This window comes from Rhinopithecus roxellana, chromosome 10 (assembly GCF_007565055.1).
Source record: "Rhinopithecus roxellana isolate Shanxi Qingling chromosome 10, ASM756505v1, whole genome shotgun sequence".
Lineage (NCBI taxonomy): Eukaryota > Metazoa > Chordata > Mammalia > Primates > Cercopithecidae > Rhinopithecus > Rhinopithecus roxellana.
This window is the reverse complement of record NC_044558.1, coordinates 134,718,306-134,742,688: the sequence shown is the minus strand read 5'-3', so window position 1 is coordinate 134,742,688 and position 24,383 is coordinate 134,718,306. Positions and strand designations below refer to the sequence as shown.

At 39.2% G+C, this 24,383-nt stretch overlaps 1 protein-coding gene across 2 annotated transcripts in view; it reads right to left on the bottom strand.

Annotated features, from left to right (window-relative positions):
* STK38L (serine/threonine kinase 38 like) overlaps positions 1-23,417 on the bottom strand; it is a 79,120-nt gene extending 55,703 nt beyond the window's left edge. The window contains exon 1 of one of the 2 annotated variants that reach the window (XM_010379863.2): positions 23,236-23,417. The gene's annotated coding sequence lies outside the window, so the exon portion shown is untranslated. The remainder of the gene's footprint in view (positions 1-23,235) is intronic. The other variant, XM_030939372.1, reaches the window with a different exon arrangement.
* Between the last annotated feature and the right edge of the window lie 966 nt (positions 23,418-24,383).

The window sequence follows — 24,383 nt, the reverse complement described above, 5'->3', positions numbered from 1 at the left end:
TCCACAAACTAGCAGAAGATAATTGTAACACATAAAAACAAAGGATTAAATACAATGGTAATACAATGATAGCTATTCTTACAAAGTTGTTTCTATGTTTCAGGTACTATTCTAAACAATACACATGCATCTTGAATGCATGAAGAATTCCTATGTAAGAAAAACACAAACAACAAAATTTAAAATGAACAAAAAACCCAAATAGGAATTTCACAGAAAAGAAAACATAAATGGCTCATAAACATAATAAAAGATACTCAACTACAATTCTAATCAGGAAACGAACATTAAAACCCCAAAGAAATACCACTTCATACTCTAGCCAAAACCTAAAAGGCTGTGAATATCTAATTTCATTAAGGAAGAACAATGGGAAGACTATTCACTGCTGGTGAGGGTATAGATTGGTATAACTGCTTTGGAGGACAGTTTGATGCCACTCAATAAAGCTGAACACACACATGCCCAATGACCAAGCAATTCCACTCCAGGTACATACTGTAAAAATAAAGCTGCACATGTAGAATAGGAGACACTGCCTAACAATGTTCAATGGAACATGAAGCTGAGTTGGGAAGACAGCTTGAGGCCAGGAGTTTGAAGCTGCACCAGTAGCTGGGACTATAATCATGTGCCACCGTGCCTGGCTAATTTTTTGTTGTTGTGGTTGTTGTTAGAGATGAGGTCTTCCTTATTGACCAAGCTGGTCTCCAACTCCTGGCTTCAAGTGATCTTCCCACTTCTGCCTCCCAAAGTGCTGGGATTACAGGCGTGAGCCACCATGCCCAGTCAAGTTCTGCTTCTTAACCTGTCGTAGATACGTTGATGTTTCATTTTCCTTTATTGTACAGATATACTTCATATTCTCATCTGTGACACAAGTCAAAATTTTTTAAAAAGTTAACATTTATTCCCTTTAGATGAATGATCGGCAAATTTACATAATGAATTAATTACTGAAACTGTATAGATTTCAGACTAGGATAGTAACTATTTATAAAAGAAAAGCTTAAAACCTACAACAGAAACAAAATCCTGAAACTGTAAAATTGAGTCAAACTAAAATTTAAAAAACAAAGCAATGATATAAAGTATCATTTGTCCAAATGTGTTCTACAAAATGCTTTTTTCTTAAATACGTCTGAGGAAAAACAGGTTCCAGGAGTAAAGTATGCTTGAAAAACACTGGGTTAAACAACTGAACCTATGAAGGAAGGAAGAGAACTTCTCAAGCTCTTGACTCTGGAATCATTTTTACATGGCAATTAACACGATGCTTCTTCTTAGATTTGTAGTTCAGATAAACACAATCTGGGAAACATTTTATAACACAGAGGCCACACAGATTGAATATTGCCCCCAGGAATGAAATGAAAACAGAAATGGATACTCCAGTAAGAGGTACCCAGATATCCTAATCTTCAGTAGCTGACCTAAACCCTGGATAACTGGGATCAAACCCCATAACCAAATGAAACTTTTTAGGAACTAAGTGGATATTCACTCTGTGTTGTATGAACATGTGGGCAATGTGTTTCCTACACAGCTTTTCCACGATTTCCCTTAGGGGCAAAAAAAAAAAAAAAAGAAAAGAAAAAAAAGTGCAACAAAAAAAGATCTAGGTGTAATATAAAGAATTTCTACCACTGTTAGGGTAATGGTGGACTGACTGGCAGAGGGTCTTAGATGTGACTTAAGTAAGTTCAATAGAAGCTTCCAGCACAGAAATTCATGTTTCAAATTGGATCGCTCAGTCAAAAAGTTTTTGCATTAGACTTCCCCTAATCAAATTAGAAATTATCTAACTTTCTAATACAGTTTTCCCCAGGCACAAGGAATCTGTGAACTGGACCTAAAAAATTCTTCATCTTGTGCTTTTATCACCATAGGAAAAGATGCACATTTATTTTAAAAACTTCTCTATACCACTATCATAAACCTTTGCACACACCTATTCCTTTTGGAAGCTAACTTCTGAATGGCAACAAATATATTCTTAAGAAAAAAGTCTGACACAATGCCTTTGCATCTTAAAATATGTTAAAATACTATTTGAAAAGAGTCAAACATCTGTCTTTTCAGGGCATCACAGGGAGTCAAACTGGAAAACGTGGCACTGCCAGGATTTCTACCTGGTGAAGGGTGGCAGACTTTTCTCTTCAGAGGGCTCTTGACAGGGTAGCATTCATTATCTTGCCAATTTACCACAACCTAGGCCCAATCCTCAGTCGTATAGGTTCAGAAATTTATTTTTATCAGCATCAACAGGGTAGTTGCATTGCTTAGAAGCAAACAAAATTAACCATGCTTCAATAGAAATCAGGATATAGACGCATTAATACAGAATGACAAATGATAGAAATAGGAATGCCTGTTTACGGTCATACATATGATAGAAATAGGAATGCCTGTTTATGGTCATACACGGCCAATACTTTCATTACATCCAAACTCATACATGCAGCCAAATAAGAGGCCCCTGGATACACAAGGAATCAGAATAAAAAAAGAGGATCTGAACATTTAATAGTCTTCTTTCATTCAATCAATAATTTTTTTTAATTAAGCAACTGCTCTGTCCAGGTAACCTTCTAGGTTCTGAGGATACAGAGGTCTCTGCTTACAGAAGTCATATCTAAGTAGCAGGGAAGAGAATGTGTTTCACAGAAGTTTATTATAATATATTAATAAGAGCAAAAACTTTTGGGAGCAATCTAAATGTTCAATAATAGAACTCCAATTAAATAATGATAAATCCAAATAATGAAAAATAATGCAGCCCTTTAAGAATAGCACTTGCAAGCCATAATTCATGACATGGGAAAAAAAGCAAGCTATATATAGTGCATGATCCTATACACACACATACATACATACATATTTCCTATCCCTTTATATGCATAAAAAAACAAGTAGAAGGAAAGTCGTATCTTTAGACAAATCTTGTTTACTAAAGTACTATTAATGATTATTTTTTCTTTTTCTTTTTCTTTATACCTTTTTGCATTTTTCAGTTTCCTAAAATAGCCTTACATGCCTTTTATCACCAGGAGAAAAATTACTTCTAAAGTAATTTCAGTCAACATGCATACCAAAATCCATGGATGCTCAAGTTACTGATATAAAATAGTGTAGTATTTGCATATAACATACACACATACTCCTATATACTTTAAATCACCTCTAGATTACTTATAATACTTAATATGATGTAAATGCTATGTAAATAGTTGGTATACCGTGTTGTTTTTTATTTGTATCATTTTTTGTTGTATTGTTTTTTCTGACAATTTTGTTCCACAGTTGTTTGAATCAGTGGATGCAGAACCCATAAATATGGAGGGCCAATTGCATTTCATTATGCCCAAAGGCAAATGCATAATTTTTTCCCCACAGCTAATTTTCTAGCAACCCCATGGCTGTCCATGGCATGAACCTCTCTTCTAGTCTGAAAGTTTGGGAAGCAGGCTTAATTAATCTCTCCCTTTCCCATTTCAGGTTCATTAAAAAACTCTTGTCAAAATCTCTTTCATCCCACCTTATTCTTTATTCTCACTTTCATCAGCATATCAGTCCAGGCCCTAGTAACATTAATGTTACTAATGGCACTGTTAGTAACATTACTTACCAGCATTCAAGTGGGTCTTCCTGGTGCCATTCTCTCCCAACCTGAAATCACTGCTCTTTATACAGAACTTGTATGATGTCATTCATTGGCTCAAAAACTTTTAAAGTCTTCCTTTTTCTACCATCCCAATCTAAATTTCTATGCCTGGTTTTTATTAAAACCCATAATTTGACCCCACCCTAGCTATTTATTTTCCACTATTTGCCAGTCTCCTCCCTCATCATCGAGAAGACATAACATAATCAACCTCACCACTAACCCTTGGAATATCTAAACTTAAAAATGGTCCTTCCTTTCCCCTTTATTTGTATTTAAAGAACCTGACAAATTACTCCTCCTCTGCTAAACTTTTCACAATTTCTTCAACCTCATTTATGTTTCATGTTTTCAGAACCTGTCTTGCATTTATTAGGAATCTCACAATTAGGCACTCTCATGTAGATAGATTGACAGTCATGTAAATTCTCATCTTCTATTAAATTCCATACTCCTTGAAGGCAGGAGCCACGCCTTATTCTGTCCCCCAAAGTACTCAGAATGATGCAGAGCACACAGAAAGTACTGAAATCTTGTTGACTGATCCAGTGAGAAACGACCAACTTCAGTTTCAACCTCTCTTTAACATGTACATAGCAATTTGGGCAAGTCAGGCTCCATCCTAAAGGACATAAAAGGAGACTCTTTAAGCACATTACTATGAAGGCCCTTTAGGGATAACACTGGAGTGATGAGGTGCTCCATACCAGGGATAATGGAGACAGAGTTCTTGGGATTCATCACTGGAGTTCTCAAAGCATCTTCCAAGGGGATAATAAGGAAGGACTCAAACACCCTCGAATCTCCATGAGAACAGGCATGAGGTCTTCTGAAAGAGTTCTTTAACTGGAGTGAATGTCAAAGGGAAGTATAATAAAACACCTGAGCTGAGTCCTGCTTGTTCATAAAATGACACTACCTAAATCACCAAATCTCACTGAACCTTGGTTTAACTCAAGAGGTTCCATGCCACTATAAGAGGTGGTAACTGCCAACTGATAGGAAATATTTTCATATGCATAGTCGTAGTGCCTCATATTTATGAACTTAAGAGTTTTCAAAAAGCTTTCTATATACATGATCCTTTACTTTCTAACTTTTCTAAATACAAGGTGAGAGAGACACAAAGTGTTCTAGCAAAACAGAGTCTTGGCCAGGCACAGTGACTCACACCTGTAATCCCAGAACTTTGGGAGGCCGAGGTGGGTAGGTCACCTGAGGTCAGGAGCTCGAGACCAGCCTGGCCAACATGGTGAAACCCCATCTCTACTAAAAATAGAAAAATTACCCAGGTGTGGTGGTGCACGCCTGTAATCCCAGCTACTCGGGAGGCTGAGATGGGAGAATCGCTTGAACCCGGGAGGCAGAGGTTGCAGTGAGCTGGGATCCTACCATTGCGTTCCAGCCTGGGCAACAGAGTAAGACACTATCTCGAAAAAAAAAACCAAAAAAACAAAAACAAAAAAAGAAACAAACAAAAAATACCTCAAAGTCTACATATAACAAATATTTTGTTTTATTCTTAATGTACTTTAAATACATTTACCCATATTATTCCTTCTTTTTTTATTTATTTATTTTTTAAATTAGAGACAGAGTCCCAGTCTATCACCCAGGCTGGAGTGCAGTGGTGCCAACATAGCTCACTGAAGCCTTAAACTCCTGGCCTCGAGTGATCCTCCCACCTCAGCCTCCTGAGTCACTAGGATTACAGGCGTGAGCCACTGCACCTGGCTGTTTACCCATATTATTCTAAAATTAAGAAACATTTCAGAAATCAACTACTCAATGGTTTTATGAGTTTTCTGCCATGGAAAATGTAATGTTTGAGGATTTTTAACCTTAATACCTAGCAAAATTTCTATAGTGCTTTCTCAAGAGGTATTTTGACTTAAACATTTTGTACTGAATCAGTGAAAATATATGGAATATACCAAATGTCAATTATAAAAACCAATTTTCAATAACATTTCTATTTTTAAAAGTTGAAATTTTACTTTAAATTTAAAGACATAATTTGTATTCAGTTTCAGTGTGTAATGACTGGCTTCTCAATAATAGCATTATTATTGTCTGGGCTCTAATCCTTTAAGAGAAGGGACTATTGTGAGATTCCTGTGGTTTCTTCCAGCAAATGAATAGTGTCAAAAATGGTACAAATGGTACACAAATGTCTGGTTCATACTATAGTATACAATCATCTGTAACAGGCTTTTTGCTGGTGAGGAAGTATACCTTGCAAAAAACTAAGAAAAGAGTGTTTACCCAGAGATGTGCTGCTGCTGCTGCTGCTAATAAAAACTTTACTGACTGCTTCTACGTGCCATGCATATGCTAATAAACAGAACTGTATACTACATATACTGTATTAGTTAATAATATGTAAGGCATTTAAGACAACATCTGACAAATAGTAAACCCTACATAAAAGTTTATCATCATCTTCATATCACTCAATTCTGAAAGCAAAGATTAATGACGTAAGAAGCAGGCATTACTGCTCCCCACTCCCCATTTTACAGATACGAAAACAAATTTAGAGAAGAACTTAAGAAATTTGTTCAGGTCACACAGTTAAAATGGTGGAGGGATCTAGAGCTTTTTCTAATCACTATGTAATTTTCATTAACTGATCAAGTAAACCTTAAGCTGATCATGGAAGAAGAGATAGAAAAAGTTCAGATATTACTGTAACAATGAAAGAAGCTGGCTGGGCATGCTCTGAAAAAGAAAACTGAAAATAATGGGGATGCTTGCGTCAATTATTTGTTGCAGAAAAACAAATGGGAGAGGTGTTAGCAACAATGTGGTCTCAAGTCTGTGGAAACCCAAGCCCAGAATATGGGTATTAAACGAAGAAAGAAAACTGACAATTTACAAGTAAGTTAATATGATACCATTAAGCATCACTGAGATTTGATGAAATAGGACTCTGCACTAGAATAGGGCAAAAGCAAGGAAAGTAGAAGCATAAAGAATTGCTGGTGTTCTAAAGACTGAGGCTGACACAAATAGGCTGTGATGGGGACTTCAACTTTTGGGATATCCGCTAGAATTCTCCCACAGCTAAAATCAACGTCTCTGATAAATGCCTTGCTAACCCTTCCACCTCTCAAATATGAAAAGAAATATTCTGGACATGAATGTGACCACTGGGAAGAAATTCGATGATAAATGGAAGTACTGGGAAATGGGAGTTCAATTTACCATGGAATTTTCAAGTTTGTTACAATAGCTGGGAATGGAAACATGGGACACAATTAGGCAACAAAAATTACAAAATGTTCAGAGAAAAGAAAAGTAAATCCTGCCTGAGACTCAAAAAAGAAAGATGAGTCATCTGCTTTAGGAAGCTCTCCAGAACAGAAGTCTAGTTAAACTGGCCTTGATTAATTAATTCAACAAATATTTACTGAGCATCCACTATGTGTCAGATACTGTTCCTGGCACCTTACAAAAATACAAGTGACACAAAATACTAGCCCTTACAGATCTTATATTCCAGTGGGGTAAGGGGATGGATAGAAAGTATAGGGGCTGGGAGAGGCATTAAAATTTTAAATGAGGTCATCAGAAGAAGTTTCATTGAGAAGGAGGTTTGAATGAGATGAAAAAGAATGATTTAGAAATCTGGAGGAAGGAGGGTACCACACAGCGTGTACAGTAAGTACAAAGGCCCTGAAGCAGAGGTATGGTGTAAGAAATAGCAAGGAGTTCGGTATGGCACAGACAGTGTGAGGGCGAGTGGTAAGCAAGAGTTCAGAGAGGTGACAGGGGCAAGAACATGTAAAACCCTGCAAAGACAGTAAGGACTTTGGATTGCTCCTGAAGTATCCCCGTAAGAATTCGCACTTATTAGGCTCCCTTTCACTAAATGCTCTCTTATATAAATTAACTATATTTGACTAGGTATTATGAGAAAAATACAAAAGAAGGTACACATGATGACTGCCCTGAAGACAGTGTCATTTTAAGTTCTGTTGGAAGTAAATTATAAATTGAAAATGAATTTAAAAGAATAACAAGGGAAATGTTCTATATCTACACATGATCTGATAAAATACCAGACTGAAACTTGTGAGCTTTAGAATAACTCTTAAAGTTATATCACAAGAAGAATCTAGAAAAGAAAGATAAAAAAAAAGAGACCGAGAAAGAGAATGAGCCAGAAAAACATGGTGGTGATGGTGGTGGGGGACTTGTATAACCAAACAAGTGATGCAGAGACTGACACAAAACCAGTATTGCTCCTATCCTTTCTTCTAGTCACAACCAAAAGATTAAAAATTGGTATAAGAAACAGAGTTCTGGCTATAAACTGCAAAGGATATTAATGACAGAAAATGGGAAGATTCTGAAAAGACTGGTTGCACAAAGAGCTCTTCAATGAACTCAGATTTTCAAAGACACAGAAAAAGAAAGGAGGGACACATAACATGGATGCCTAGAAAAGAAACACAGGATGGTATCAGGAAGTAAAATGTCCACAATGAGCTGAACTTAAGAAAATCATTAAGGGCTACAAAAGGGACTTTTGAATTTATATCTGGAAGAGAAAGTTTACAAAAGGCCTGGTATACACAAAAGGCTGAATGTGTTGGTTAAAGTAAATGGTGTAGTTAATACATGACAGGAAAGAAAAAAAGGGAAAGAAACCCTTCACTTCTATTTTGCTTTTTTAAAATTCTACCCCCTCACAGTTTACAAAGACCTTTTACATATTTTCACCTGGAGAGGTAGGTATGACGCCTATTTTATAAAGAGAACTTCCAGTCCAGTGTCCATCACTCAAGCCCTGCCTCTCTTCTTAGTCTAGGAGAACGACAGCAAAAACTGGCGTGTTGGGATGAAAGAACTGATGCCCATGACACGTGAAGTGGCCATAAAAGACCTGCTCCCGACACACTGCAAATCTGACTTGACCAGTTGTGTACTGTGGGCCTGCATGAGAATTTTGCTGAATGCTACAATAACTCTTAAAAAGTAAGGAAGACCAAAGAGGTTAAGACAGGAGACAAAGTACTCCATCTTTCAGAGTGAGGACAAAACACAAACCTAACAAAAGAATATGAACGTGGCAAAAGATTAACTCTGTGTTTATCATTCGGCCCGAAGAAAATCCTAGAACAGATTATAAAACAGTTTCTGAATAGACAAAGATGGGCGATCACCGAGAATCAGGGTAGGTTCAGGAAGAACAAGTCTTGCCAAGTAACTTTATTTCTTTTGTTGGCAAAGCTATAAGACAAATCTATGTGATTATCTGAAAGGTATTTAACAAGCTCCACTCTCCAATTCTTTCTGAGACGAAAACAGAGATGGGCTGAGTAACATGTATACAAAACCAACTAAACAACAAAAACTCAGAATGCTCATAAATAAGTTCTGCAGTATTCACTGGGCTTGGGCAATAGTGTTACCAATGATCTGGACAAAACTTTTCCCAACATCCTTTTCAAAATGTAAGGATGACCAGAACCTGGAGAGAATAATGAAACAAAAGAGAACAGAGTCAGATCTAAAACAATTTTAACAGAATATTAACTTTAACAAATAAAATGTAAAAGAGAAAATGTAAAGAATTGTATTTGGGTTAAAAAAAATCAAATGCTAAATATAAATTGTGAAAACTGCTGTATACATAAAAAAGCAACTAGGCCGGGCGCGGGGCTCACGCCTGTAATCCCAACACTTTGGGAGGCTGAGGCGGGCAGATAGATCACCTGAGGTCAGGAGTTCGAGACCAGCCCGGCCAACATGGTGAAACCCCATCTCTACTAAAAATACAAAACTTAGCTGGGCATGGAAGCAGGTGCCTGTAATCCCAGCTACTTGGGAGGCTGAGACAGGAGAATCACTTGAACCTGGGAGGTGGAAGTTAGTTGCAGTGAGCCGAGATCATGCCACTGCACTCTAGCCTGGGTGACAAAGTGAGACTCCGTCTCAAAATACACACACAAAAAGGCAACTAGCCCAGCACCTTGGAAGGCAGAGGCAGGAGAACTGCTTAAGCCCAGGAGTTCAAGACCAGCCTGTGCAATATAGTGAAATCCCGTCTCTATTAAAATATTTTTAAAATTACATTAAAAAAAAAAAGAACTAAAGAATTTTGTCAAATAAAAGTTTGACATAGGCTGGGCATGGTGGCTCATGCCTGTAATCCCAACACTTTGGGAGGCAGAGGTGGGTGGATCACTTGAGGTCAGGAGTTTGAGATCAGTCTGGCTAACATGGTGAAACACCGTCTCTACCAAAAATGTAAAAATTAGCTGGGTGTGATGACGCACACCTGTAATCCCAGCAACGCAGGAGGCTGAGGGAGGAGAACCAGGTGAACCCAGGAGGCAGAGGTTGCAGTGAGCTGAAATTGTGCCACTGCACTCCAGCCTGGGCAACAGAGGAAGACTCCACTTCAAAAAAAAAAAGCTTGACATAAATTAGAGTGTGAAATGGCTGCCTCTAAAATTTATCCAGTCTTAATCTTAGGCTGAGTTGGCACACACATATAAATAAAGTCATGCACAAGGAAGCTGAATGCCATACTCTACACTGCACTAGTTGGCTCATATCTGGAGAAGTTATTCAATACTTAGTGATGCCCTATAGTCATACGAAGGGCAAAATAAATGTCCTCATAATTTGAAAATTAAGTCATCCTCTGGGAGTAATATCAGCCTGAATCAAATAGAGTGATGGAATTTAGCCATAACCATCAGTAATTCTAAGAAAATATGTGACTGAAAAGGCTGGGGATACCCAAGTCTGGTCAAAAGAAAGTAGGATTAGTTTCTGGGAGGCAGGATTGGAATGTGAATTAAGAAAGCTGAAACCTTGTCAACTATGTTGACATAAGGGGGTTATATTAATCTGGGGTAGTGGGGAGAGCAGGAGTTTAACAAGGAAGACTTTCCCTATGTGCCCCCAACACTGTCTGAGGTGAAAGCACACTGACCATATCCCTACAGCGGCGCTGGACAGCTGCATCCTTATAAAGACTCTCCATCGGGTTATCCTGGCTTAGTGACACTCCCCATTAAGATTACCCACTTCATTAGAAGGTCTGGCTTCCCCTGTAGATTCTCCTATAGTGATGAGAGTGTGCTCACCCAACTATAAGCTTCCATTCCATTCACAGTTATACTAATACATTCACTAACTGGCATTCTTGGTTTTAAGTCAGTCTCTCCATCGCTTGCTAAATATAAGTAAATTCCCATAATTCTGATGACTTCTGGAAAATGTTCAGAAAAATGTTCACAGCTAAGGACCTAAATAAGTGAGGTCTATACCTTAAATATGACAATCCATATCCAGCTTCTACCCATCCAAGAAGCCCTACGTTTCTTTATGACAACTGTATTTGATGTAAAATGGAACCACATACTTTAAGAGAGAAAACTAAATAAAACACATGGATGGGAGTGACCAGGAAGGCAAAAGGTCTGAAATCCATATTTGAACAAATTCAATGAAGATACTTAGCCTGAAAGAGAGAAGATGTAAGACAGCCATCTTCAAACATTACTCTTGCAGTGACATAAAATTATCTCTAGAGGCCAGGTGCAGTGGTGGCTCAAGCCTGTAATCCCAGCACTTTGGGAGGCCGAGACGGGCGGATCACAAGGTCAGTAGATCGAGACCATCCTGGCTAACACGGTGAAACCCCGTCTCTACTAAAAAAAAAAAAAAAAAAAAAAAAAAAACTAGCTGGGCATGGTGGCAGGTGCCTGTAGTCCCACCTACTCAGGAGGCTGAGGCAGGAGAATGGCGTAAACCCAGCAGGCGGACCTTGCAGTGAGCTAAGATCCAGCCACTGCACTCCAGCCTGGGCGACAGTGCAAGACTCTGCCTCAAAAAAACAACAACAACAACAACAACAAAAAAAAACTATCTCTAATTCTGCGATGAGAACCAGTTGAAAATTATATAAGGAAACCCTTTCCAGTTAGCACTGTCCTATGCCTGGCACATAGCAAATGCTCAATAAGTTTTGACACATAGTCAATGCCCAACATTATTACCTCTTACTGTAGTTTTTAAAAAACATGAAAGAAGTACATACTAGACACTGTCAGAAAACCTAGGAGAGGCACCTAACCCTGCTGGAGGTAAGAGGTCAAGGTAGGCCTCCCTGAAAGAGATGCCTAAGCAGAATACCAAAGAAAGCACAGGAATTACCCAAAATGTATAGGAAAGGGCATTCCACAAAGTCGTGTGTGAGACCAAAGGTACAAGAAAGCTAGTGGTTCAGTGTGGTTCGAGAGATGAGTAGGGGAGTGATGGAAGGTAAGGCTGGAAAACTAAAAAGGAATTCATGTGTCACACTAAGGAGCCTGGAAGAAGCCATGGGGAGTCACCAGAAATTTTAAGGATGAAAGTTACATAATCAGATTCAAGTTTAGGACAGTCCTTGAGGCAGCCACATGGAAGATGGACCAAAAGAAGGCAAGATTGGTAGCAGGGAAAGATGGCTAGTTCAATCATTGGGCACCTGAATGAATATTCTGGCACTGGAGGAGGAGCAAAGGCAGAATTCAAGACGTAGTTAAGGAAGACCTAAAAAATGACTAGATATCAGTCATAAACAAGAAGAACGAGTCAAGGGTGATTTCTGGGTTTACAGCTTAAGAACCAAATAGAGAACAACGCCATGCACTGAGAAAGCTAAGGAGCACAGGAATGGTTCTGGGAAGGGAGAAGATAAAGGCAGCTCTGGGCTAGCAGAATCCAAGTTATCCATGGAACACACCAAAGGTGGCGATATCTAGAAGACAGATGGACAATGGGGTCTCAAGCTCAGGAGGGGGACCTGAGCAAGATATACCGGTTTGGAAGTCATCATTGCAGAGCAGTTATTGAAGATATCAGAGCATATGAGATCACCCACACTCACAGTGCAGGGAGTGAGAAGAGGACTGGGGACAAAAGAGCACATTAACCATTTAAGGGAATGAAAGTTAGCTATCTCTGTTAAGTTCCCTGTCTTCAGGCAAGGAACTTAAATATTTAGGCAAAGACTAAACATCCACTTGTTGGAGATGATGTACAGGGAATTCACAACAGAGTTGGACTAGATGACCTCTAACACATCTTTCAACTCTGAAAATCAATCAAAAACTTCAATTCAATACAGTATTTCTTACAATCAGAAATAACTTTTCACCACTATTACAGAAAAGCTAAAATCATAAGTATTTTTGTTTTTGGCTTTGTCAGTCCAATATTTTGTGTAAGTTCTAAAAAACCAATTTTTTGCTGTTTGATAATGTTTGCTGAAAGGGAGAGAGTACTTGGTTTACTTGAACAGGAAAGCACAGGCTCTAATTTCTTAACCCTATTTTTCCTTCTGTGGGTCCAGTTACACTCCTGGTTAGTATGAAAATGCAGTTTTACTACAGTATAAATTCAAACACATATTCTCAACTATTCATCCCTTTACTGTCTGCCACCTTGTGCCTGAATTGGGCTATACAATGGGGCTAATCTATGGATTTAGATCTTAAAGCTTTAACTACATTTCAGAAATGTGCCTATAATTTTCATTGATATTTAAAGTATGCTGATTTCTGTCTCCTTTTCTGCTCCATTCTAAAAATAGAGAGACACAGGTCCATACACAATTTTAAAAATTAAATCCAGAAATGTTTGATTAAAACAAACTGCCATTTTTGGCATAAAAATACAACCAGAGTATTTTCAGACAGTACTGCTGGGAGTTCAACTTAATCCTTAAATATGGCACTGGTCCCACTAAGTGGTACCTGGTACAGGTGTGAGAGATACTTGACCTCTTTTGGCCATATGTACTTTTTCTCCTGCCCACTCTTTATGCCTCTCCCACCACCCCGCAAGCCTGCTTTTTCTCCTCCTGTTCCTTTCACTTTCCTCCTGAGAGTGCCCATAATCTTTTAGTACTATCAGTAATGGCACTAAAGCCAACACAGCTGCCCACCCCTGGCCTAGAAATACAATGGATATAATTTGAATTAGAGACTACCATTAACTTTTTGGTTGTCCTTAGAAAATGACTTTATATTCTGTTTCAGTGGCCCAATTCACAGGACAGAAAAAAAAATAACCACTGTAGAAAGTAAATCTATGTAAAAAAGAAACCTGTAGTGCTTTTTAGCTCTAGCAAACCAATGTAGATTACATACAAAGTTTATAATCACGATTTGCAGGTACAGGTCTCTGAATGACCAAACAAGGATAGAGGAAGACCAGAGATGATGTCTGACACCATCTGAAGTTTAGGGTCATGTTAGTTATTAAACTGTGTTATTTTTTAAAAATAATAAGGCTTAGAGTAGAGAAGAGGAAAAGAATCAAGGCTAGAACTAAAATAAAAGGACTTCAGTATTAGGTATTACAGTCTTGGGAAATTTTTTAAAGTTCCATAAAACCCTACGGGAAAGGTGAATAATCATGTCCCCACCACAATCCCCTCCCTCAAGTCAAGTGCTCTCGAAGCTGTGCTTTGATGCAGCATTCTGTTTATACAACAACCTTGGTGGCTCTAGGCCTCAACAAAGAAAAGGATTTCAGTGGATTTACTTTTCTCTTTATCTCTCTAGCTGATGGTATCTTTACTTTTTCTGTTTAATTTCACAAAATGGAAGCAAGGGACAATTTATCAGCAGCACTGCACTTCAGGTTGCAAGGGGGAAGCACAGAAGAGGTGCTTCCAATAGGCTACCAGAGGCAACAGAAACACTTTCTTACAAAAGCTCAGAGTGCTAACGCTGGATAAACATAAATACACAGCAAATAAAAAGTTCATTGATCCTGTCCAGCATCATGGCAACAATTCCGGCTCCTGTGGCTCCCTAATATGCTTCAGTGTCTTATATCACTATGTGATAATACCTGCCTAAGGCTTCTTGGCCTGAAAAACTCCTCCTCATCCTTCAAGTCTACGCTCAAACACTCACACATCCTTGGAAAGCTTCTCTCACTATCCCAAGTAGGTGCCCCTCTCCCTTAGGTGTGCCTCTCACTGCTCTTTCATGACAGCTGCTATGCCTGACTGCAGCTATTTCTACCCCTGTGAATGTAGCTCTCCAGTCACCTGCCCGGCTTCTGAGGGAGCACTGTGTCTTTCCCTTTCCGTATCTCCTGGCACACGGTGTGTACTTTACGTACAATTCACAGTGAAAGAACTCCCTAGGTTCTTTCACTAGAAAGGAGAGACACATCCATGTAAGTCTCTCCTTCCCAATCTCACCTAGTTTAGAACTTCATTATTATCACCTAGATTATTTAAATTTGTCTCTTCACTGGTCTTCCCATTTCTGGTCCCTCTTTCCTTGAATTCACTCCAAATACACTACTGCCACTTACAACTCTAAGTAAATGTACCAAGTTGAGCAGGTGATGAAGTAGAGAATGAAAAGCTGGAAAACATCAGTTCTCTAAGTTCAATGGGTTCAAATCCAATAGGGCAGAAAGAGAAGTAGATAATTAACAGAACTTACCAGGTGCTGTACAGATACACCCAATTTATGCTAATCCCTCTGCCCGGCATGTCCTTCACTCTGAAAGGGTCAATTCATATTTCACTTCATATAGGAAGCTTTCCTAATCTCTCTAGCCAGGAGCAATCTCTCTTTCCTTTGCTCCCACAGTACCCTGTACCTCCGTTATCACTTTCTGTTTGAATTACAGTTATTTGTACCCATACGTTATACGTCTTACTGGATTGAACTTTTCTAAATGGAGGGCCAGACATCTATTTGTCTCTAGTTTGCCATGGTACCTAACACAGTGCCCTGCAAATAGCTGATAAATAATGCATTATGATGATTAACCTCACTAAAATATTATGAGTCTGTAATTCCTCTAGGATTTGCCAGTATTAAGAATATCAATGGGTCATATACATGCAATTCAGTCCTAAAATTTTCCACTCTAGCCACAAAAATGGAAAAAGTCTATTCTGCTTGGCCAGATAAGAGATGACATATGGAGAATATCCTCAACCAGATCCGAAAACGTCCAAATGAAATGGATCGCTGTTGTAAAAATCACAATAAAGGGCAACTCCCTAGTACTACAATAAACTGAGCAACCAGCCTCAGCTGCCAAATACAGAAAAGCTATAAGGGGCAAATGGTGTGGGGTTTCCACAATGGGAGCAGGTCAGTGGGTAGAGGCTTAACTAAGTAAAAATGAACACTGCTAGTAAAATTTAATAAAACAAGACACTAGTACAAGATAGCATGTCAAAAATGGATCATTAAATAAGCTGTCTGAGCTTTCAAATATTATCACTTTCCAGAAGTGAACAGTACTTGCAGCTTATCCATTCTTTTAAGGATCATATTCAATGTTCTACAAAAGTGCTACTGTAAGATACCTCAGCAAGCCCTTGTTAGGATTCCCAATTCCTTAATTTCACTGTTTATGTCTGTCCTCCCTTCACCCTATTCCTTTATCATAATTGTTTTAGTTAGAATGTAAGCAGTTGAGTACACAATGAGATAGACAATAACTTAAGAATTAAGGACTTTAACATTTCATGATTTAAAATGCAGAACTAAAATTCCAGCTTCTCAGTTCTCACAAAACAAAACAAAGCTCAAGGCTTAAAACTTTAGAAAATGCCATGCTATAATGATATTTACCCACTCCTAATTGGCTTAAATGAAGTCAGAACATTTGATTATATCATTTATTTCAGCACCGTAATCACTGAGGGCAAAAACCTTGTCTCATCAACTAATTTTGTAGCCCTTGGTGAACAATTTGCCTGTAGTAGCTTTTACTCTACAAGGAAGACCAGTGTGTTAAATAAAGTGTTTATATTAGAGTTGAAAGTTTAAATTCAGGCTCTGTCTCTTATTTTGAGATCTCAGACAAGTCACTTAAACTGAGTTCCTCTCTTTACCTGAAAATAGGTGTAATAGTCATACCCTCACTGCCTATACCACGTGACTGGTATGAGGCTTAAGTAAGGAAATGTGTGAAAATGCTTCATAAAACTATAAAGTGTAATATAAATAAAAGGGCTCCTGGTATTATTCTTAAAATAAGGGCTAAGAGGAAATCCCTCTCTATAAGAAATCAGAATATAATTATTTCTGCATCTTTTCCCAAGAGAATTTATGTCTGACATACAAAACTGCAAATAACTCCTAAACGGGAAATTACCAAAAAAGTAGGGGAGAAAAGAGAAGAAAGAAAACTTGGGGTGGGAATAGAAGAGGGAGGTAAGTTAAAGAGAAAAGGAGAAGTTTTTATAGTAAAATAATGCAATATAAGAGAAAGCAAACCTGATTTGAAGAATCAACTTCTAACTCTACCACTTACAATCTACCTGTGTGACCCTGGGCAAGTCACTTCACCTCTCTGAGCTCCAGTGTCCTCATTTGTAGGTAGAGATAATAACTCACAGGATTGCTGTAAGGATTAAATGAGATAATATATACAAAGTACTTAGCACTATGTCTGGTGCATAGTAAGTGGTAAGTGGTTACTGGCATTGACAAAATTATTCGACCTGTTCCCCAATGGGTGACATTCAGAAGAAAAAGGAATCAAGAACATTTAAGAGGGGAAGATGATATTCGGAGAGCTAAATCTATATATTACCACTGGGAGACAAAGTTTAAGAAATATAAATTACACAAAGTTTTCTTCATATTAAATGTACAGATTACTTACTGTGTCTTTAGAATTGGTGAGGAATCAAGAGAAATGCAGTCAAAATCTCCAGATCATAAAAGCAGAACAGCAATAACTGTATTCATAAAAGCAGAATAGTAATGGAAGAACCAGGCCCCTGAAAAGCGCTCATTAATGTGGACAGAGGCTTCTCTGTCCCAAACTCAATTTTTTAAACTTTCATAACAGAACGAAAGCTACACTCTACAGCAAAGGCACAGCAACCCCAAATGCCAAAAATACATGGTATTAGCTATCATGCTCTCATGTTAGTTTCTGCCATCTTGTTCTTTATTCTGGGTGTCTTGTATTTGTGGTTGATTTGTGATGTTAAACATTATTAACTCCAACCTATTCAGGAACTGCAAAAGCAGTAAAAGTGTCCCAGGAATCAGGAAAAAGAGGAATAAAATCTCCTGAATCAGCTGTAGAGATAGTAAATAACTCAAAGAGGTAAGAAAACAATGGATGTTATCTGTGCATACGGGATCAGAAACATATATTATAACGTAGAAATTCTGTACCTGTGGAATCAATGAGAATCAGCAAAAGGCAAGGAAAACAGGAAGCCTTCTGTATAAATAGCCAGAGAATCAACAATTTGAGTTACCAACTGATTCGGTGTTAATTTAGGGGAAGGCAAGGAGCTTGTTAAGAATTTAAAAGGTAAGCATAGGCCAGGCGCAGTGACACACACCTGTAATCCCAGCACTCTGGGAGGCCAAGGAGGGTGGATGATCTGAGGTCTGGAGTTCGAGACCAGCCTGACCAACATGGTGAATCCTCATCTCTACTAAAAACACAAAACTTAGCTGGGCGTGGTGGCGCATGCCTGTAATCCCAGCTACTTGGGAGGCTGAGGCAGAAGAATCACTTGAACCCAGGAGGTAGAGGCTGCAGTGAGCCAAAATTGTGCACTGCACTCCAGCCTTGGCAACAAGAGTGAAACTCTGTCTCAAAAATAAATAAATAAATAAATAAATAAATAAATAAATGCTAAGCATAAGTGTTATCATTACAAACCACAGACAACTGTCAAGGCTCCAAGCCTGTTTGAACTTGTACAATACGACAGTGAATGATCAGGTCACCACATGACCTATAACTGTTAAGGTCTTCCCTAAGACCTGTGCAGAGCTCATCTAAGAGGCAGGCTACCTGCCTCTGTGGATTTTCAATGCAGACTATTCCTGGTGGGAGAAGATGACCCCAAAATTTGTATTAGCAAGGAGGTAACAGTATGACTGGTTTCCTTTTGATAGAACAACTCACACACCTTTTTACTAAGACAACCTTCCAAAACCACCTGTACTTAGAAAAACTTGTGAACTTTTTATAACAAAGCGAAGTCGACATCTAAGTATCTCCATGAAGTGATGGGCTAAAGATCTGCCAATCAGGGCATGGTAAATGGAAATGATATACCATTACTACTAATTTAAGGCCTGTTTTAGAAAAACTTTTACAATTTGTTTTGCCATCTTTGTCTTATTTCAATTACACAAATACACATGCTTTAAATCTTGGCTTTAGTTCTGCTACTTTTCCCATTAGGTTTTAAGCTCATCAACCATCAACTGTCCTAGTACAGGTGTCTTCTAGAACCTACCCCATTGAGTCAAGTAGAGAATACTTATATTCATTCACAGAGACTGTAACTCTGGAGCTGTACTTAAACTATGAGTACGGTCAACTGCGGGCACTGACAAAGAAGCTGAAGAGTCGATCCTGCTGGACAGTTAGGAGAAGGTAGGCAATACCTCTCCCACTGCTCACCTACTGTATTCCCTGCCTAGATACACTTTTTTTCTAACCTTTAAATCCAATTGAATTTGTGATTCCAATTCTCAAACAACAAATATGGACTATTCCCGAAACTTCATAAATAAAATCAGGTGGACATTTACGGTACTGAGTAGGCCTACACAAGACACTGCTCACTTCTATAGCACCTTTTATTTCACAATCCCAAAGAACTGTCAAAGTTGCCCCAACAGAAAGTATCAGTGATGGAACTTCTCTCATTTTATACATGTACTCTATTCACCCTGTTTCTGCCATTATAAGCATAGCTATTCATGCAAATAAACTAAAAGAGCTGAGACTAACATTCAATCATTAACTAAATTTCAACTTCATAACCCCAAAACTATCCAGTGCCAAGTGGTTTAAAACATTACAGAACAGGGCTGGGCACATTGGCTCACACCTGTAATCCCAACATTTGGGAGGCCGAGGCAGCAGGATCACTTGAGTCAAGGAGTTTGAGACCAGCCTGGGCAACATAATGAAACCCTGTCTCTACAAATAATTTAAAACTCAGTTGGGAATGCTTGTGCACACCTGTAGTCTGAGCTACTCAGGAGGCTGAGGTGGGAGAATCGCTTGAGCCTAGGAGGCAGAGATTGCAATGAGCCATGATCACACTACTGCACTCCAGCCTAAAAGACCAAGACTCTGTCTAAAAAAAAAAAAAAAAATTACAGAACAAAGCCAAGCACAGTGGCTCAGGCCTATAGTGCCTGTTACTTAGGGGGCAAGATCATTTGAACCCAGAAGTTCAAGTCCACCTGGGCAAGATAGTGAGGCTCTGTCTTTAAAAAAATAATAATTACAGGACAAAGTATACAATGACTCAAACATTCCATTAAGCAAAAGAGTTAATATGGAATACCTTCTCACTTCTAAGTCCTTATGAATACTTACAGGTAATAAGTCAAAATTATTAAAAAGTCCCACTCAATAGTTATATTTAATTTGCACCATGAATAACTTCCAAAAATGGATTAAAATAACATGTCAAAAATAACTCATTTACTTGGGTGTTCATTATTTTGGAACTGTTTCTAGAAAACTGACCCCAAAATTTAGATGTCAGAAGAATGTACTTCCCAAGTCAAGTTTTTGAAACTACAGACCTAAGGAAGACCATCATGAATGGGAGAGAAAATATGGATTGCAGTTAAGCACGCCATAGGGTACAAGACAGAATGCCTGGGTCAGAATTCTGGTCCTACCACTCAGTAGCTATCTAACCTTAGTACCACAGTTACTTCATCTGCAAAACGGGAAAAATAAAAATACCTACACCATACAGTTATTGTGAGGATTAAAGCCAGGAAAGTAAGTAGTACATGTAAAGGGTTTAGCAGGAAGCAGCATTATATATTTACTTATCATCATTATCATATGACTAGATCACTTAAATCATCCACAGAAACGCCTTTTCCTATTTCAGTCTTCCTTAATTGGTCTAGTAGCATTTAATCCCTCCCTCCTTGGCTTCCTCATAAAACACATTTTCTACAGTATTTATTTGGGTAGGTACATTTCTCTCCCACCGGATCACATCTCCTTGAAGACAGCAACCACAGTCCGTCCGAGAGTACAGAGCAGCAAACACTGTTCACTGCTGCCTTTGATTTCTTTCCCTCTAAAGATTCTGAACAACAATACCCTGTCAATTAGCAAACCTTTACCTGGAGACAGAAGGCTTATGCAACCAGTGCACTTAAGTACTGGTCATACCTTGCTAAATACTTTCTCAAGACTTAAAAATTTTGGGAGGAATAAGAGGAGGATATGCTTCATGTTTTTAAACTACTAACCAAAGATATATTTTTAATTTTTAAAAAAAGTTATGTCTCAAAAGCTTGCTTTCATTATTTCATTCAAAAAGACCATGGTGCTTTTAATATAAAAATACAGTAGCATAATTTCTGCATATGTCAAGTCTAACCTAATCATAACTTGCCCATCTGCTGATTTTAATGTAATCCTAAGGATGCTAGATGACAATATGCTTGTTTGATTCACCCTACACTATTTACATAAAATAAAAGCATTTTAACAATACATTGAGATGCAAGTCTTTCTGGCTCTGATTTGTGCTCTCTTTCTCTCTTAACAAAAAGTGTCACACACACCAAAAAAAGCCTCCAACTTATCCTGGATCACTGGGGAGGCACTTTCGAAAGGGCATTACTCAATTTCACTAACACAATGATGCTCTCCTTATATTTAAGAGAACAGAACTTTTCTGAATGCAAAGAGCTGAACTGAGTCCACTGCTTTGTTATCACTTTTTAGAAAGTCCAATTTTTCCTTTGTTCTTATAGTGTCCTACCTTTAGAAATCAAGTTTGCAGCATAAAAACTGACAAGGACATCTATTTGTTGGCACAAATCATCTTAGTCTCTATTCTTTGATTTATTTTAAAACAAACTCAAGAGCAAATGGCTAGAGAAGAACTGCTCCTATTTAATGTGGGTTTTCTAAGTCTAATTTTTTCATTCCCAGTGGCAGGGCCTTTCAAAAGAGTACAAAAACTACACCCAACTTTGCTTCTCATTCTAAACACATCCCAACCAAATGGGAAACATTATCAGCCATCTTAACAAGGAGAAAATAAAGCTAAGTGAGGTCAAACCAAAGCATTTTTTAATTCATTGTACCTCTTTTGAGATCAGGATTTTTCAGATGTAAGTAGTTCGATGAACTTATGCAATAAAATTATGTAATATCATAATTTAATATAATATTTTAGACTAACTTCTCTCTCCTCAAATAGTCACAAGGGTGGCTAATTCACATACAATACCTCTCGGCCACTGGGGAGAGAGTATAATAAACTTAATTGTTTTACATATCCTGAGGCACAGAGAGAAAGGCCAAATTCAGAGGTTTACAGTACCTTATATACACAGATGACTGAGACAAAGAACTTTCAAGAATCTGTACTGAGGAAGCAAAAAGGGGCTTAAGTGCAATAGACCCTGCCTTAAAGTAGAGAGACCGGTCAAATGCAAGCCCCAGCGCCAAAAAAGATCTCACTCATCAATCCCCATCTTACAATCAAGAGGTAGAACTTAAATCACTTAAAGCTGTTTTTTCAGATTTGAGCGGTAAAATAAGCTAACAGGCCATTTCCGATTAGGTGGCCTCTCTCAAAACTTACCACAAGTTATGTGAAATAGGCAAGAGCGTTGGTTCTGCATTTTATCAAGTGAGAAACAACAGCATCCTACTTTTGGACAAGCCACTACTTCCAGAGCTACTAGCCCTCCCCCCACCTTCCATTTCTTTTTATATCATTCCTCCAAACTTAGAACCCGAAAAGCTATTCCACAAAACAAAAGCAGCACCAGTAAAAGGAAAGGCCACTGGTTTTGAAAATAAAGTTTGTTCTTTTGCTGTCAACCTGGCAACTTTTTAAAGGTGAAACGTGCCCTATTCAATTGGTTATAATCTTTTCTATTTCCACATCAAATAACCACTCGTTTGACCTCGATACTAACGGTGAAAAAAGGAGTGGGAGAAAATGATTTTCAAAGGAAGGGCTACGGGTGCAATGGTAAAGATAGATTCTAAGACTGGTTTTGAGCACTCCGTGGCTTCTGGGAGCTGGGAGGCTTTCCTGAGTCTGTCTTGAGAAATGTTTGGCAATCTGACGCATCAGTTTTTAGGAACGGTACACAAACAGCCCCCACAATGAAGAGCCATGCCTCGGATCCTGGTTCTGGGTGACATAGGCTGGAGGGCACGGGACGGGAGCGCTGGGGCTACCCGGAGAGGATCCGCGACATTTGTTATTGTTTATGAAGCCCAGGCGGAGACCTGGAGTGGGGTGCTCTGGGGCTGGGGTGTGGAAGGAGAAAGGAGCAGAGAGAAGGACAAAGATTCCTTCCCGGGGGCGAGGCTCCCTCTCCGGACACACGGGGCCAGTATCACCCCGGGGAATAAGAGGGCCAAGGCCGTAGCCGCAGGTTCCCCGGAGACATTTCCAGTCCCGGAATGAGCCCCGCTTTCCCTGGACACCCAAAGACACCTAAGATCTCCTCCTGCTCGCAGAGTTGGGGATGGCGCGGCGAGCCCGGACCCCCAGCCGAGCGACGCATCCGCGAACTCACCTGCCTCCGGTCGCGCCCGCGGCCGGCTCAGCCTCCGCACGGACCGCAGCCGGCCGGGCGCCCGTCCGCTCCCTTCTGCCCGCTCCGCCCTCGCCCCGCCCCCGGGAGGTGGGACCCGCGGCCTCGCCGGAATCTCGGGGCGGCCTCCCTGAACTCTCGCGAGCCCTCCCTCCTTGGCTTCTCGGTGGCTGGGTCCGTCCGACTCGCCCTGACGTCATACGCACCACAACCGGAAGTAGTCTTCTGTCGTCAACGCCGCTCTCCCCGGCCCCACCCATCTCTGCTTGGTGAAGTCCAGACTAGTTCTGAGGGAGTTGACTGTGACCACTTCTCCTTTCACCAGCCTCACTTCACTGCCGTTTTTACTGAAAACCTGTTCAAGCCTCTCTTGAGGGTGGCCTAGTGTGTTGCGACATTAGTCACATTCTAAATGTCATACGAATTTTTCAAACAATGTAATGCAAAGAATGTTAGAAATGGAAAGAGAGAATTCACACATTTTTCAGATGGGGAAACAGTGGTCAACAAAGATGAATCAGCTAAGTTGCTCAGTCGGTAGCTGTGGGGACTCGAAGCCACCCAGATTCCTTGATGCTTCCATTTCACCATGAGGGGACTCCAGAGACTGGAGAGGAACTAGGATTTGGAAATGCCACAAAAAATACATTAAAAACCTGTTTGGGTTTTCTTGGAAAATCTAAAATAACTGACAGTACTGGCCTGCTTTATCATTAGGATTCGAGAATTGTGCAGAAGAGCACTCCCCTATAGGATGACCCAAAAGGGACAACTTTGGGAAGGTTGATGCAATTTGCGTCTAGGGACAAAACTGGCCTTTGGGAAAGCCAAATAAGAGAATGACTCCCAATTATTGTTGACAAGTTTATCCTCAATATGAGTATTGGAGGTTTTACAAAATAACCTTAGCTTTTAGCTTATTGAGACAATATATGAAGCTGGTACTGTGCTTGCAAAAATTATCACTTAGAAATGCCACCTGTCTTCTTTAGGTTTCCCAAGAGCAGGTGACACGAGCAAAACACTTAGGAAAGAAGCATTACATCATTTCTCTTTCTTACACAGTGCTTTTCCATGCATTGCTCAGTAGTGGGAAAAGCTCTAGTTTGGTAATTAGTTTATTTTGGGGG